At 37.9% G+C, this 11574-nt stretch overlaps 1 pseudogene; it reads left to right on the forward strand.

The window, feature by feature from the left end:
• The first annotated feature begins 7931 nt into the window (after nucleotides 1-7931).
• Nucleotides 7932-10057, forward strand: LOC126615690 (uncharacterized; annotated as a pseudogene).
• Nucleotides 10058-11574: the final 1517 nt, after the last annotated feature.

The raw sequence follows: 11574 nt of genomic DNA on the forward strand, positions 1-11574 counted from the left end.
CTCTCGACGCTCAATCTCTCTCTACCATCGCCATCTCTCCGTCTCCATCCAAGCCACTACCACAAGCACAGACGTATCTAATCTCGTTGCCCAAACCACCACTACAAGATATCACCGCACCAGTGATGAATCACGACCACCACCGACTCCGCCCATAGCCCAACTGCAAGGTTGTAAATCGAGATACAAATTCCCAGCTGACAAATGATATTTGACCACCAATCTCTCCCCACCATCTTAGATCTCCACCGCCACCACCATCGAAAGCTTCCATTGGAAAATCCGAAGTTCTATACTACTTGGCTCAAGCCGTATGTTTTCCATGAAGTCATGTACTCCATTATTATTATTAACATGATTTTGATATTATAGAGAATTTTTATTATTTTATATCGTATTGGGAGATCTTGTCAATTTCACCAAATAAATTTGAGGTTTCCTCGTGATCGTGCTCTACGGTTGGTTGTGAATAACTCCCATCATTTTGTTGTTTTTCGTCACGATAATTGTGCAAGATAGTTGTGGAATGTAAAGTAGCCAGTGCAATTGTTGGACCAGCCACTCATATCCAGTGGCGAAGCCAGGAATTTTCGATGGGAGGGGCGAAATTTAAAAGCATAATAGATTAAAAAAAAAAAAAGGAGACAATCAAATTATTCTTTTAGATAATAGATAATATTAATGTCGTTAATAATTTATCAATACAAACAACTTGCAATTGTTGCTGGCAATGCTTCATGTCCTGAAACGGTCGCATAATAAACTCATTATCAATAAAAACATCTCAATATATAAATCAAACTATCACACAATTGTTGTACATCTATTGCAATATAAACATCTCTCAATAAAAGCAAAAACATCTCTCACATAATAAGAACACTAATATCATTTTCCTCACAAAAGTTTTGTATATCTGAATCAAGTTCTCAAAATCATCATTTCTCAAGAATTAAAGAACAAAATATAAAATAATTTTGAATACTAGAAATAATAACAAGAATAGAGAAAGAACAATAACAAACATCAATCATTTGTATTATAATTTTAAATACTAGAAGTAATAACAAGGATTGAAAAAGAACAATAACAAACATCAACCTTTTGTATTTCTATAGTCTAAACAAATGAGAGAGAGGGAAGAGAATTAAAATGGTGCGCTGGTAGTGCGTTTCTAAAAGAAGACCACATCAATAAAATTAAAACTCAGCAGTGTAGCGCTTCCAAATTTCAGCAGGTTCAGAAGATCGGAGTGGTCGAATTCTCGCTTTCATTGCGATTTCCGACGACCGGAGGGGGGCGGTCGCCCCTCCTTGCCCCTATGTAGCTTCGCCAATGCTCATATCCCAAAACTTTTGAGCAAGTGTTTCTCGCCCGTTGGAAATTATCTGTTACATAACAGCATATGTACCACATCAATTCCATCGCAGGAATCAACAGCTCGTGGTGGAAACTATTCAATTATCACGGTTAAATGTAGCTCGTGGTAGATAACATTAATTCACCACAATCAGATTCTGATCCGTTGTTAAAAGTGAATAATCTACAACGGTTTTTAATCCCGTGATGGAATATCAAAAGCACCACACAATATGCTCGTTGTGGTTACTTCAAATGACCACGCCACCTTTTGAAAATTCACCACGCCATCGGCCTGTGGTGGATTTTTTTTTTAAATATTTTGGACGATATATTAAAATCTAAAATCCCAATTATTTCCCCTCGTGTGAAATTGTGAAACTAGACAAAAACCCTAAAAAGAAAACGTCAATCCTTTTGTTTCTCCATCTCTTCCGTCTCCAGCCGGTCTCGGTTTGGTCGTCTCTCCGGTCATCTCTCCCTCAATTAGTGGCAACCTCTCTACATCACTTAGGTTTCTTTTATCCTATATCTTTTGATTTCGTTTTCTTGTTCTGAATAAGCATTTAAATTATCTCATCGAACTTGGAGATGTGTATGCATTCTTGAGGCCTGCTAATGTTAAGAAATAAGCTGATTGGGACAAATTTGTTAAACATCGATGCTCTCCTGAGTTTGCTGTAAGCTTGTTTGTATTAAATTTTACATTTGTTGATGCACAAAATTAGTGAGGATTTTGGTACAACAGAAAGTGTTAAGTTTGTGACCTTCGCTAGATTGCTTCGATCACTAGCGTGGATAAGTATGTAAATGGATAGAGACAGGGAAGCAAACACAAGATGTACGTGGTTCACCCAGATTGGCTACGTCCACGGAGTAAAGGAGTTCTCATTAATTGTGAAGGATTTACACAAGTACATAGGTTCAAGCTCTCATTTTGTGAGTACTAGTGAATGATTTAGTACAAATGACATTAGCAAATATTGTGAGAGAATGATCTCTATTTATAGAAGAGAGTTTCTAGTTTCATTCTGACATTGACACGTGTCGTGTTGTGATTGGCTTCTGATGTTGACACGTGTCGCGCTATGATTGGCTTCTGATGTCGACACGTGTTGTGCTGTGATTGTCCTCCTGGTTGGAGGGAAACTCTTCTGGGTCTTTGATGATATAACGTTCACTGGTGCTCAGTAGTTTCGGGATTGGTCAAGTATGGTACAAACAGTGTTCCCCTAAGTTCCTGAGTAAGGGAAGCTCCTCGGTTGGGGACTTGCAAGATCCAAGCCATTGAGTAATCACGAAACTTTGAGGTTGAAACTTTGTTGGGTACCATGAATTGATTTTGCTTCACACTATCTTGATTAAGATAGTGTGAAGCTTTTGTATGTGAAGCTTTGTAGGTGAAGCTTTTGTGAGTAAAGCTTTTGTGGTGGGGGAAGCTTTTGTGGATGAAGCTTTTGTTGGTGAAGCTTTTATGGGTGAAGCTATTGTGGGTGAAGCTTTTGTAGGTGAAGCTTTGGAGTTGAAGCTTTGGAGTTGAAGCTTTTGTTGGGTATCATGAATTGATTTTACTTCACACTATCTTGATCAAGATAGTGTGAAACTTTTGAGAATTTGTAGTTGTCCTCCATTGATGAAGTTTTTGTTGGTAAAGCTTTTGTGGTGAAGCTTTGTTGGGTACCACAAATTGATTTTGCTTCACACTATCTTGATCAAGATAGTGTGAAGCTTTTGTGAATTTGTAGTTATCCTCCATTGATGAAGCTTTGTTGAATTTCCTTTTTTTTTTTTTTTTTTGGGAAACTAGAAATTTGAAAATGTGGGAGAGACAACATATACATTTGCTTCCACACTGTTGAGCAAGAGATTGTGATGCAAGCCACACCTTGTAGTAGTCGAAGGTTTGGATGAATCATATAAATTGAATTTGCTTCGAAGGTTTGAGAATTGTAGTTGCCATCCATTGATGAAGCTTTTGTTGGCACCATAAATTGGTTTTGCTTCACACTGTCTTGATTAAGAGTGTGTGAAGCTTTTGAGAATTATGGTTGCCCTCCCCTCCATTGATGAAGCTCTTGTTGGCACCATAAATTGGTTTTGCTTCATACTGTCTTGATCAAGAGTGTGTGAAACTTTTGAGAACTGTGGTTGCCCTCCATTGATGAAGCTCTTGTTAGCACCATAAATTGGTTTTGCTTCACATTGTCTTGATCAAGAGTGTGTGAAGCTTTTGAGAATTGTGGTTGAACTCCTTTGATGAAGTTTTTGTTAGCACTATAAATTGGTTTTGCTTCACACTGTCTTGATCAAAAGTGTGTGAAGCTTTTGAGAATTATGGTTGCCCTCCATTGGTGAAGCTCTTGTTGGCACCATAAATTGGTTTTGCTTCACACTGTTTTGATCAAGAGTGTGTGAAGCTTTTGAGAATTGTGGTTGCCCTCCATTGATGAAGCTTTTGTTAGCACTATAAATTGGTTTTGCTTCACATTGTCTTGATCAAGAGTGTGTGAAGCTTTTGAGAATTGTGATTGAACTCCTTTGATAAAGCTCTTGTTGGCACCATAAATTGGTTTTGCTTCACACTGTCTTGATCAAGGGTGTGTGAAGCTTTCTACGAGTTGTAATGTTTGCATTGTTACAGATGGGAAATGTTTGAAGCAGATGCAAGAGGGCTGAATAGCTTGATCTTTGTATGGCATGCACTGAAGTTGTTGTTGGCTTGCAATAAGACTTTGTTGGTGACTATAACTCTTGTTGGGCATAAGTGCTCCCCTAGTTGAGTTGTCAAGCTTGAGGGTTTTTTATTATTTGTGAATGCTAGGAGTTCATATGTACAAGTTGTACCACTCGTCTTCTGGTATGTGGAATGAATGGTAAGTTGCTTTCATCACTTGATTGGTGGTACGAAGGTGAGTTCCTTCATCACATTTCATCACATGGTTGGTGGCACGAGGAAAAGTTCCTTCTTCACCTGGTTGGTGACATGAGTGGCAAGTTGCCAAATGATATTGGAGAGTACGGGTTGTACATTTCATCACTTGGTTGGTGACATGAATGGAAAGTTGCCAAATGATATTAGAGTACGGGTTGTACTTTTTATCACCTGGTTGGTGGCATGAAGGAGAGTACGGGTTGTACATTTCATCACCTGATTGATGGCATAAAGATGAGTTCCTTGTTCACCTGGTTGGTGGCATGCATGGCAAGTTGCCAAATGATGTTAGAGTATGGGTTGTACATTTCATCACCTAGTTGGTGGCATGAAGGAGAGTATGGGTTGTACATTTCATCACCTGGTTGGTGGAATAAGGGCAAGGTGTCTAGGCACATTGTATCAAGTGTCGAATGACATAAAGTATGTTGAACCTTTTCGAAGCACAGCTGGCTTATGTATGGATGTGTTGGAATGTATAATGTTTATGTATGAATGTGTTGGAATGTATGATGTTTATGTTGATTGATATGAGTGATGCTTATGAATGATTTGTTATGCATGAAGGGATCCATGCTTTTGATATGTGAACCATGTTGGTTGTAACACTTAGTATCACATACTTTGTGTCAAACTACGCATGTTGAAGCTCTGAGTTTGAGTATAAGGGTAGGTCAGCGTAGACCAAGTGTTCCAGTGCTACGAACGCAAAAGACTCAGAAGAAGTTGTCTGAATTCCCTCTTCTTTAAATATTTGCCGAATGGCTTGTGTGACAAATGATCTCAAGCGGTTGAGAGTCAAAACATTTGTAATGTGTATGCCTTCTTATAATAGCATTTCCTTCAGTACCTAGTCCCCCACTTTAAAAGAGCGAGGCTTGGCCCCATAGTTATAATAGTCGACGGTACATTCATCCCTGGTTGTCTTGATACGAACTTTTATCCATCTTGTTGTAATGGGCTTGCTGAGAGTAAAAATCCTTCTTCTTACCAAGAAACATATATGTTTGGTGGCTTAGCGAGTAGCTAAATGAGGCAGAAGATGATGTAATGGGTGTCTGAATGGCCAATATCTCCTTACTTGGTAGAACTTGACTTCCACTTCCCACTTGTTGATAGGGGTTAACCATATGGGGGTTCCCTTGGTATGTCCTTGCTTCGGCGGAGGCGTGATTGTAAGCATGTGCCATCACCTCAGAGTAAGTCTTCTAAGTATTGGCATTGATCATGTACTTAAAGAAACAATCACGTAGGCCTGCCGTGAAGGCCTTGAGGGTGGTCTTGTCATCTGCCTCAGCCAGCGAGAATACTCATGGCTGAAGTGACTGGCATACTCTCGTAGTGACTCATCTGACTTCTGGCGAATAGTGTACAAGTCATCTGCAGAATGCAAGCAATCGGTCTGGAAGATGTGTTGAGAGACAAACAGTTTCCTCAGTTCCTCAAATGAGTATACTGTTTCAGGTGAAAGACGGCAATACCAATTTAGAGCTCCGCCAGAGAGGGTGGAGAGGAAGAGAAGACATTGCTCTTTGTCGATGTGAATCCGATATGCCATGGTGAACTCAAAGAGGTTAAGGTGTTCAATTGGGTCTTCCCTTTCAGTATAGAGTTGTAAACCAAGCTTTTGTTTTGTCTTCGCTTGAAGGGGGTGTCGAGGATCCTTCTTGTGAGAGGGCCAGGCCTGGGTTGGTTCCAGTCAGGTATCTCGACTTGACATTCGGTCTTCAACCTATTTACTTCCTCAAGGAGCTGTAGGACAAGGGGGTCCTGAGTGGAGTCATGTACCACTGAAATTTTCTTTCATAAGTCTCCATCGCCTCTTGGAAGTAGGAAAGTTTGAGCAAGGGCGTGTGGTTTTTTCTTGGACTCGCTTACTAACTTCTAGGGCGAGTCTGTTGGAATATCTCAGAGTCCCCTGTACCTTCATGTTCCTCTGGGACCTGTCGTTCCTTCCTTAGATTGGCAGCTGGCCTGGGTTGTGAGAGGAGACTAAGTCTTTCAGAAACCCTTGGGTTATTGATCTTCGAGCATATGTGGAGGGGATTATCTTGACGTTGCTTTAAGAAGTCTCAACAGTCATGATAAACGACTTTTGATCCTTCCAACCTTTCTGCAAGGAAGTGTCTTCCTCATTTGTTTTCTGCTTTGGGTCGAAGCATCTGGGTTGAGAGAAGTCTTATGTTGATCAATGTTTTGATGATTAGCTTGCTCCTCATCAGGGATACCCATGTCGAAGGAAAGTGACCCTTCGTGTTAGAGGGCACCCAGATGATGGTTGATGCCCACAGGGGCAACAAGCTCGTGTGTTTGAGTACGCCTAGTTTCGTGGAGCGTCTCAAAGAGCTTCTCATACTGCTCTTGGAAAACCTCATTCTTCATTGCTATCTTGTTGTTTTGAGCTTCTAGCTTATCGACTTTAGCTTGAAGAGCAACCCTCTTTCTTTCATTCTTTCATTGCTTCACACTAGGTGCAAGAGGGGTGTCATTCTGTGTGCTATGGCTTCCTTCGCTCCTCATGTTGGAGATGGATGCCTGGTCAAAAGAGAGTGTGCGAATGGTGGAAACGAGCTTGGCAAAGCTGAAGAGAGTGGGAATAAGTGTCATTCTCATAGACGACGCCAAATGTTGATGCACAAAATCAGTGAGGACTTTGGTACAACAGAAAGTGTTAAGTTTGTGACCTTCGCTAGATTGCTCCGGTCACTAGCGTGGATAAGTATGTAAATGGATAGAGACAGGGAAGCAAACACAAGATGTACGTGGTTCACCCAGATTGGCTACGTCCACGGAGTAGAGGAGTTCTCATGAATTGTGAAGGGTTTACACAAGTACATAGGTTCAAGCTTTCCTTTTGTGAGTACTAGTGAATGATTTAGTACAAATGACATTAGAAAATATTGTGAGAGAATGATCTCTATTTATAGAAGAGAGTTTCTAGTTTCATTCTGACATTGACACGTGTCGTGTTGTGATTGGCATCTGATGTTGACACGTGTCGTGCTATGATTGGCTTCTGATGTCTACATGTGTCGCGCTATGATTGGCTTCTAATATCTACACGTGTCGCGCTGTGATTGGCCTCCTGGTTGGAGGGAAACTCTTCTGGGTCCTTAACGGTATAACGTTGACCGGTGCTTAGTAGTTTCGGGATTGGTCAAGTATGGTACAAACAACATTAATGATTAGGTTTTCAATGAATGGATGTTGGTTAAATGAAGTTTCTTGTTATCTATTTTTCTTTGTTAGGCAATTAGTGAGAAGTTCAAAAAGTCGAAATCATTCCATACTCTCCCTCATGTGATGAGTCGTAAAGGATATGCATGCTTGGATGACGAGTTGGTATGAACATTTATGTATCTTTTAATTTCATTTCAGTGACAACACACTTATACGGAGTTTAAATTATGGATTAATTAATAGAGAAACAAAGGCACACCTGAGGAGGATTTAAATAGAGTCAATCTCTGGATAGCTGCTCGTACAAGAAAAAATGGTCAACCCGTAAATGAGATAGTGTCAAAGAAAATGGTATGAAGCTTCAGTTTGAAATTATCCTTGTGTTATTTTTTATTCATTTTTCTTTTAATCTTGTAAATGATTTTTAAATGTATAGGATGACATTAAGTTGGTTAATGAAATGCCAACAACAAACAATGGTTCTATAAAATATGATGCTTTATAACAAGCACTTGGACCTGAACATCGAGGTCGACTTCGAGGAGGTGGTTATGGGGTTACACCTTCTAGATATGATGCCCAAACATATGCCGGCATGAGTAATTGAGAGCTTAGAGACCGACTATAAAATGTCGAAGGAAAATTGCGGGAAGTGTTTGATCTTGTGTTGGCTATACAACAAAATGAGGTAATTATATATGCAACTTTGTATATACTTATAAAAATGATAAAAGATTTACGTCATATAGCTGCAGGGAAATATATTCTAACTTCTAATCATATCGCTGCAGGGAAATGGTAAAGAAACTAATACCAATTATGCAATTCAAGTCTCCACAAATAGGCCTCAGGTAAAAATGTGTCATTGGTAAATATTGGTATTTTGTTGAATCTAAAACTGATCAACTTCTATTTCTTACATATTCACTAGTCGCAGGGAGGCAGTATAGATCTCCAAAGAACTAAGAATGGTGTAAAACAGGTTCCCAATTCCAGTTACCAGGTTTCCAGATCATCTCCCCAGGTATGAAACTGATTTTGTATAACTTGTCTCGATGTCTTCATCATTAGATAGAAATAAAATAGTGAACATGTTCACTTTCAAGCTTAGTTAGTCTATGCAGCTAATAGTTTATTTGCATCTATCTTGTTATCAGATGTTTCATTTGATTTTGATTATTTGCATTTATCTTTTTATTAGTTACAATGTAATAAAAAAAGTGCACTAGAGGGTAACGATGGTTCTAGACACTCTTCAAAAGCTAGTTCTTAGGTACATATATGATCCCAAATATAGCACGGTGGAAATTATAAATTTTTTATATAAGTAAATCAAACTTAGCTTTTTCTATGTTTGATTGTCTCAAAGAGTTAGTACATGTCATATGCTCCATTAAATGTTTATAAACCAAGTAGAGCTTATGACTTGGGAAACCAAGTAAAACAAGTAGAGCTTATGACTAGGGAAAGTTTGACGAGGATGCTTACATGTCATATGCCCCATTAGATGTTTATAGACTTGATGATTGTGTAGGTGATGAAGATGAAGGTTATGTTCGGGCAAATTGTGAGGCCATTCCTATGTATAACTAGACTATTATTGAATGAAAACATTTTTCACAAATTTCTCTACCTTTTTTTGGATCTCTTCTTAGGAAAACTGATATTTTCTGTAAGATGTATGTGTTTGGTTGTTTTTTTCTTTAAATCAGAATTAAATCAAAACGAAAAACTTCTCACCATAAAGTCCCCAGCATGTATTGTTCCCATCTCCACCAACTGACCATTCTCTAATCCTAGTTGTTTCACTATGTATTCTTTTGCTCGGCCAATTTCCTTCTTTGTGGTTCCATTGGTGGTAGAGCAAATTTCTGTTTTGTTATTAGATAATTAGATTATTTTTGTTTTGTGAGGCCATTCCTATGTACAGATATACTAGGACATAACAGATGTTGATAATTAGATTGTTTTTGTTTTGTTATTAGATACAATGTGATAGAAGAAGTGCACGAGAAGTTGACGATGCTTCTAGACAAGCTTCCAAAGCTAGTTCCCAGGTATACGAGAACAAGTACTAAATAGTTAGCTTATGAAACTTATGAGATTTTGATATAAACTGATCGAATTTTGTATCTTCCATGTTTGGTTGTCACAGAGAAGTAGTCCAAACATAAAAAGAGACAACATTAAGAGAAAAGAAGGTTCTAAAGCCACTTCTCAGGTAGTAACTCACACTTGATAATATTTGCTAAATAGTTTGATAACTTAATCATTTAAAATTGATGTTCTTATTTGATTTCTTTATGCTAGTTACAACTTGTTGGTATTTTACAAGGGTCTTCATGCAAGTTACTAAATTGGCTTGAAAATGGACAAGTTGTTGCAACTGGAGAAATAGAATCAACAAATCCTGAGGCGAAAGTTCATCACATGGTGCTTGGTCCTAATTGCTGGAAAGTTTGGGTAACTGTTGTCAGAGTGGAGAACATATCTTTGTACCGCCCTACAAATGAATTTCGTGTCCTGGAGGATGCTATATCTAGTACAATTGCCTGGCCATCAAAGTACATCCGAGTTGGAGAGTAATTTTAGTTCATACTTAGACTAGAAAATGATACTTTGGCACTACATGGATACTACTTTATGACTTCCATTGTTTATGTATTCAGTAGCCACTACATGGATACTACTTTATGACTTCCCGTTGTTTATGTATTCATATGGAAACTCAAGTATTTTTAAATTATGTTATAATATTATCAAGTAATAATTTATAACGGGCATTAGATGTGGTTAATTAGTAATCGACAACGGTCATAGCACGTGGTGTTAGATCTCAATCTACCACGGGTACAATCCGTGGTTATATTGCATTTAACAACGGACATAGCCCCTGGTAAAAATTGAAACTTTTTATCACATCCAGAATACTAACGGGCACAGTGTTTGTGGTGGATTACAATTTATCACGGGCATTCACCGTGATAGATGAACTTTTTTCTTCTAGTGAAGCACACTCCTAATCCTACACACTAATATTTGTTGTTTTTTCTTCGAGCACCATTATCATGGTGCATGATTATGATATTAGAATTCTCATGTTACCTATGAAGAATTTGGGATGAGCTGAAAAGGGATCGGAATAAAATCAATCTTCAATTTTTTTTTTCAAAGTCTGTCATGATAATTTACGATTGTTGGGGCGCATGCAGGGTCATTTTCTATCCCCTCAATGATTCATTGAGATTGTTATGTGATGGTCTCTGAATTCTTGGGTTTTTCTACTTCTAATATAAATATATTAATAATTATTCACTTTGACTTTTAAGACAAACTAACAAAAAAGTATTAATAAAAAGTCATACGGTTGACAGCTAATATCTGCCCTAAAAATTCGATGGAACTATCATGAACCTGTGATAGACGAGAGGATCAGGTATCAAATATGTGAGTGTGGAGTGTGGTCCCTCGAACTTCCATGTTCCATCCTCAAATGTCCCTAATCTCAGAGACCTAATCCGACAGGATAAAATTACTACTACTCCTTATAATAAGTTTACTATAACAACCTTTCTTACTGGTTGGAGTGACTGCTCACCATCCCTACACAACTTTATTTGCTCAACTTTGTCACATTATCGAGCTAAAAATTCATCCCACTAATACCATTTTATGCAGCGTTTTATTGAATGATGAAAGTAAATGAAAATACTTATAATGTCTTTATTTGAGAAAGTTTCATTTCTTACGATGAGTCTCACTTAAAAAAGAGACGATGGGAGAGAAAATCTTTTAAGGTATAATCATATTATTTTAGATAGTCCGACATGTTATGTTATCAGATTGTTTGTTAGAATTGTGTATCTAAACGTACGTTATCAACTCAACAATTTGATTGATAATACCTAACAAGATAATATGTTCAATTGTGTGACAAGAAATTTTTATATGCTCATACTAATTCTATATAGCAAAGAAATAATACATCATAAGGTTTTTTATTAGGTAAAAACTTTTCTTGCCAAAAAGAAATTCTCAGTAGAAGGCATACAAGACAAATACAACTTGGTATGGTCAGCAAAATACAACTTGAATTATCACAC

The sequence above is a fragment of the Malus sylvestris genome, chromosome 3 (assembly GCF_916048215.2).
Source record: "Malus sylvestris chromosome 3, drMalSylv7.2, whole genome shotgun sequence".
Classification (NCBI taxonomy): domain Eukaryota; kingdom Viridiplantae; phylum Streptophyta; class Magnoliopsida; order Rosales; family Rosaceae; genus Malus; species Malus sylvestris.